Below are 6,903 nucleotides of genomic sequence, written 5' to 3'. Positions count from 1 at the left end.
ATATGGTTAACAGATACAGATACAGATAATGTTGTACTCGCTCATCCCTAGAGTGAAGTCCAGCAACAATAATTCAAAGGTTATCAAGTAATGGTCAGATAAAGAAGAATTTTGAGGAAAGATTATTAAGTTTTCGATTTCAACACCATAAGATAAGACGAGTTCGAGAGTGTGGCTATGACAGTGAGTCGGTTTATGTACACTCTGACTGAAGCCAATAGAATCTATTAAGGAAGTAAATGCTACACTAAGGCTGTCATTTACAACGTCCACATGGACATTAAAATCCCCCACAATCATTACTTTATCTGATTTAAGGACTAAACTTGATAGCAACTCAGAGAATTCAGATAGGAATTCAGAGTAGAGACCAGGAGCACGATACACAATAACAAACAGAATTGGCTGCATTGTTTTCCAGTTTGAGTGCGAAAGGCTGAGAATCAGACTCTCAAATGAGTTATAGTTTAGTTTTGGCTTAGGATTGATTGACAGGCTTGAATCAAAAATGGCTGCAACTCCTCCTCCACGTCTGCTGCCTCGAGATATATGAGTATTAATATGGCTGGGAGGACTAGCTTCGTTTAAGCAAACATAGTCTTCATCACGCAGCCAGGTTTCAGTCAGGCAGAATAAATCAATATGATTATCTGATATTAAGTCGTTGACTAATACTGCTTTGGATGAGAGAGATCTAATGTTTAAGAGTCCACATGTAATTCTCTTATTTTGTTTTACTACATCGGAAGTGCTAATTTTTATTAGGTTTTCATGTGAAAACTCTCTTCTGTTTGACCTGATTAATTTGGTTGGTCGGGGGACAGACACCGTTCTTATGTGGTTTTGGTTTTGGGTGGGTGACTGCTCTAAAGGAGGCACAGAGAGGTGTGTAAGACTGAAGTAATAAAGAAAGCCAAGGATCTGGGATGGAGAAAATGCAGGCAGATCCTTCCAATCCAGCAATGGAAAGGCAGCCTCCCGAAAGCCACAAAAGTGAAGACTCCAATTGAATACTTTTTGGATGATCTATTAACCCACGACTGTATCTCTACGCCATTCAATGTGATCCACACAAGCCATTAAATGTTACCTGCCAGGAAATGGAGCAGTTCATTGGCATCTGTTTCTATATGTCCATTTATGGGCTGCCAGGTACCCGCATGTATTGGAATTCAACCACTAGGGTTGACTGTGTGGCTGATGTCATGCCGATGCATCGTTGGGAGGCGATAAAACGCAACATCCACTTCTCAGATAATTCGCAGCAAATTCCTCTTGGGACACCTGGCCATGACAGGCTTTACAAGGTGCGTCCCCTCCTGTCATCACTCCTGGAAAGCTTTAAAAGGATTCCAATGAAGGAGCAGCTCTGTGTCGATGAGCAAATTGTGCCATTCAAAGGGAAAAGTGGCCTGAAGCAGTACAACCCGAGAAAACCAAAGCGCTGGGGTTACAAGATATATGTCTTGACTGACAGCAGTGGGATTGCCTACAACTTTGAGGTCCACACTGGCCCAATCTTACCAATGAATGGCATGCCAGATATAGGGGCAAGTGGCAACATTGTTTTGCGACTTACAAGCATTGTCCCAGACAACCAGTACCACAAGCTCTTCTTCGATAACTGGTTCACCAGTGTGGATCTCCAGACGATTCTCGAAAAGAAGAAGATCCAATGTGTCGGCACTGTACGCCCAAATCGGCTAGCAGGGTGCAACTTCTCCACTGACAAAGACATGAAGAAGAAGGGCCGGGGAACCTTTGAAGAGAAAGCTGCAAGCCATGATGGAGTGCAACTCAGGGCTGTGAAATGGCATGATAATCGTGCTGTCCACCTCCTGTCTACATTTGCCTCAGCCAACCCAACAACCTCTTTCCAAAGATGGGATAAGAGCAAAAAAGCAGCAGTGCAGGTAATTTTATTTTATTCTAATAATCACTCTCTCTGTGCTTTCCTTTTCTGTATTTTTCTGCACCTTGAATTGCCTCCATGTCTGAAATGTGCTATTCAACTAAACTTGCCTTGGTTTGCCTTGCCAGGTTACCTGCCCAGCCATTGTCCAGACATACAACAAAAGTATGGGTGGAGTGGATCTTCTGGACTCACTCATTGCTCTCTACAGAACAAAGATCAGGTCCAAGAAGTGGTATCACAGGATCGTGTTCCACATGCTGGATTTCACTCTAGTGAATGCATGGCTGTTGTACCGCAGGGATTGCATTGACTGCGGCATCAAGAAGAGAGTTCAGTACAGCTTGCTGAAATTCAAAGCTGAAGTTGCAGATTGCCTTTGCAATGAAAGGAAGGTCACAAGGAAGAGGGGAAGACCATCCAACAACGTCGACCTGGCTGAAAAGAGGCTAAGAGGCCCTACTACACCAGTGCCTGCACCACCTGTGCATCAGGACAATACTGGCCATTGGCCTATTTGGGTGGAGAAGAAGGGCCGCTGCAAAAACCCTGGCTGTAAAGGTATTGTGAAAGCTCAAGTGTGTGAGCTACATGTGCTTCACACCAGAAAAAAACTGCTTTGTGCAGTACCATAAGCAGTGAGGGGCATTCATTGCCTTTAGGCAACATTTAGACCAGAAACCATTTAAATGAGTTATTTTCATGTTGCTTTTGTGTTTAAAATGAAATTAATGTAACCTGTTGATGTTTTTATATATTTTACACATGTCAATGAAATAAATTATGTTCAAATTGAAAATAAAACTCTTTTTCATTTATTACCATTATGGTAGGCTACAATGTTGCCTACAGGCAACAAACCCCAAAGACTTCCAAAAATAAAAAAATATATAAAATTTCTTTGGATTATGTTTATTTAGTCTATTTTAAGACATAAAAACACTTCAAACATTTTTTTCCCAACTCGCATCATAATGCGTACCATAGAGGGTTAAGGAGGTGGTTTAAGTTGGCGTTACCAACGTCTAAGGATAAAAAATGGTTGAATATGGGGCAGGTGGCATGTCTGTGACATAGCCTATGTACATTGACTTTTGACCTCTTCCCAGTGGGTGCTGTGAGAGATTTCAGTATTCACAAATAAAACAACAAAAAATAAAAACAAAAACACATAAAGCACTTTTATGTTCTTACCTATAGCACTTCGATCATAGCACTGTTGTTCTTAAGGTATGTTTGCTGAACAGCTACTACTTTACTCAGACGAGGACCGAACACTTGTTTCTATTTTTTTCGCACTTACTTTATCTGCAATGATATGTTGTTGTTTCTTTCTTTTGACAAATGTACTTATTGTAAGTCGCTTTGGACAAAAGCGTCTGCTAAATGCCCTAAATGTATTTTCTTGTGCTGCCATGATTAGTGCCTCTGTGCTGTCTGTCAGTCCTGCATTTTCCAGCCACTGGTAGGATTCCTTGATATCAGCCACTTCCTCTATCTGACAGTGGGACATGCCATGTAGGGGGCTTGTCTCTCCAGGTTGTCTGCTCCTCCTCCTCTGCACTCTCATCAGGTTTCTGCTGCCTGAGACATTCACTTAGCAGTTCATCCTTCTGGGACATTTTTTCGATGTTTCATCCTGGACCGTGGCCTTGACGCTCACTAGCCCTCGGCCTCCCTCTATCCGCTTAGTGTATAGCCTCAGGGTGCTGGACTTGGGGTGGAACCCTCCGTGCATGGTGAGGAGCTTTCTAGTCCTGATATCTGTGGCTTCTATCTCCTCCTTTGGCCAGCTTATGATACCAGCAGGGTATCTGATGACTGGTAGTGCGTACATGTTGATGGCTCGGACCTTGTTCTTACCATTCAGCTGACTTTTCAGGACCTGCCTTACTCTCTGGAGGTATTTGGCTGAGGTTGATTTCATTGTGGCCTCTTCATGGTTTCCATTAGCCTGTGGGATGCCAAGGTACTTGTAGCTGTCTTGGATATCACCTATGTTGCCCTCTGGTAGGTCGATCCCCTCAGTCCTGATCATCTTGCCTCTCTTTGAGACCATCCGGCCACACTTGTCCGATCCGAATGACATCCCTATGTCATTGCTGTAGATCCTGTGGATCAGTGAGTCTATTTCTCGCTCGCTCCTGGCGTACAGCTTGATGTCATCAATGTAGAGCAGGTGGCTGATTGTTGCCCCACTACAGAATTCACCTGTAGCCACTCTTCGTGATGATCTGACTGAGGGGGTTCAGGCCTATGCAGAACAGCAGTGGTGATAGTGCATCTCCCTGATATATGCCACACTTGATGTTGACTTGGGCAATCGGCTTTGAATTGGCCTCTAGGGTTGTCTTCCACATTTCCATCGAGTTCTGGATGAAGGCCCTTAGGTTCCTGTTCCTGATCTTATATAGTTCCAGACATTCCAGTATCCATGTGTGCGGCATTGAGTCGTAGGCTTTCTTGAAGTCAATCCAGGCAGTGCACAGGTTGGTTTGTCTCTTCTCGGGCGACTGTTCTATCAACCAGTAGCTGGTGCTTGGCTCCTCTGGTGTTACTGCCAATTCCTTTCTGTGCCTCGCTCATGTATTGAGCCATATGCTTACTCATCTCTGCCGCAATGATGCCTGACAGGGCCTTCCATGTTGTGCAGAGACAGGTAATTGGCTGGTAGTTGGATGGGACGGGTCCCTTCTGGGGGTCTTTCAGGATTAGGACTGTCCTGCCCTGGGTGAGCCACTCTGGGTGGGTCCCATCCTTCAGCAGCTGGTTCATCTGTGCTGCTAGGCGTTCATGGAGTGCAGTTAGCTTCTTCAGCCAGTACGTATGGATCATATCTGGGCCTGGTGCTGTCCAGCTCTTCATCTTTGACACTCTTTCTTGGATGTCTGCCATTGAGATGGTTACTGGTTCTTGTTCTGGGAGGTTGCTGTGGTCAGCTCTTAGGTCCACTAATCATTGGGCATTGGTGTTGTGTGATGCTTCTTTTTCCCATGTCTTTCCAGTACTTTTCCATCTCAGCTCTTGGTGGGTCTGACTGGTTGTTCCCTGCCACTGAGAGTACACCTTGGCTGGTTCAGTGGAGAACAGCTTGTTTATCTCCTGGCCTCTCCCTCCTTGGTGTATCTCTTCAACTGGGTGGCCAGAGCTGTTAGTTGTTGTTTGGCAGTTTCAAGTGCCTCTGGTATGGAGAGTGAGTTGTACTTCCTGGGTGCCCCTTTATTTGTTCCCCTTCTGCAGTTTAGCGAGCTGGCTAACTTCTCTCCGTGTTGCCTTTATCTTGGCCTCTAACCGTCTCTTCCATGGTGGGCACTGTTTGTTATGTCCCGAGCATCTCCATGATTACTATTGCTGTACTGTGTATCAGCTTGTTGGTCTCAGTGATGGTTCCTGTGGGGATTGTCTTCAGAGCAGCGTTCACATCCACTAGTAGATCTTCTGAAGGTATTTGGCAACTCAGCTTCGGTATTCGTCGGGGGCTCCAGGTTTTTAGTTGGGTCACGATCTTCCTTCTCAGGTCCCCCCCCGCTAACCTGTCGTCCTGGCTCCCCCTTGCGGCAGCATCGTTGTTGCATTTCATTAATCTCTAGTCGTGATAGTAGATTTCGGTTACGGATTTTGGAACACTGGTCTAACAGTTGTTTCTTTGTTAGACCAAGTATCCAATGGTCCCACATTCGCTGCATGTAACCCCTCTCTCTGGGATTGCTTGTATAGTAGCACTCCAACAACTCCGTATTTTCTGCCCTCGTCCATCTGTGTTTTCAGCCCATTTTTCATCAGTTTGCCCTGGTCCCCTAGCAACTGACGCAGACCTTGTTGACCCGGGCGACGTCTGAGCCAGTATGACTCTATCATTTTTGTGTTCACTCATGCTTGAGGTAGGCCGGTATTTCATGAGGGGTCTTGCCTAAGGACCCTTACTGGATGATGTTTTTTTGTCCTGACCGGGATTCGAACCCCGGTCTCCCGTGTTCAATTCAGTGATCATAACCACTGTACTATCCAGCTGATTTTATATATATATATATATATATATATATATATATATATATATATTTATTTATTAGTGTAGGTTTTGGACATGTCTCAGGATGAGCTCGTTTTCTACATAAACACTCAGTAATATCTAATGACGCTCTCCCGGTTGCCATGGTGAATCGTAGTATCGGAGCTCCATTGATGATGGCTTTATAGAGTCGGCAGGCAGGCGCGTAACTCAGGGTTTACATACTCAGAGTTGACTGAACTAATTCAAAACCACTGTTCTGAAACTGAAAACTCAGAGTTGCCCATCTCAGAGTTGGTCAACTCAGAGTTCAGGGTTAGGTTCAGAGTTTGTTGAACCTGCTTTGTGAAACGGGCCCCAGGTCCAGAGGATTGCAACACCGCCAGTTCCGTGCCTTTTTGGAAGAAATCGAAGCCTTGTATGGTGATGTACTGTATTTTACTGAGGTGTGGTGGCTCAGCAGGGGGAACGTGCTGAAGATATTTTTTGAGCTAAGAGCTGAAGTAAAAAGATTCATGGAAGATGGCAGACTGGCTGTTCCTGAACTAGATGATCCAGAATGGATAATGGATTTGGCATTCCTTGTGGATATAACACAACAATTAAACATGAACATAAGTGCTGTCAGTTCATGAAAGGCTTTGATTAGTTATTTAAGAATGAGGCCAAATACATTTGCATTTACTGTGAATTTAATAGTTTTGTAATATTATCATATAATATTTGAAAATAAACCCTGTTTTCTGAAATATTTGTGATTTTTTTTTATACTCGTCTCGAACAAGTGGCCCCCCACTGAGATGGCAGTGCCAGCAGTGGCCCCCAGCTCATTTGAGTTTGAGATCCCTGCTTTAAGCTGAGCACGCTGGTTCTCGTTGTCCACAGCTGCTTCACTACGGTCAACACCGCAGCTGGCTACCACCTGGTCTGTCATTTTACGTGGCCTACCACTTCTTGGCTGAGTTGCTGTTGTTCCCAATTG

This window comes from Eutrigla gurnardus, assembly GCF_963514095.1.
Source record: "Eutrigla gurnardus genome assembly, chromosome: 20".
Taxonomy (NCBI): domain Eukaryota; kingdom Metazoa; phylum Chordata; class Actinopteri; order Perciformes; family Triglidae; genus Eutrigla; species Eutrigla gurnardus.
This window is presented reverse-complemented; position numbering follows the sequence as displayed.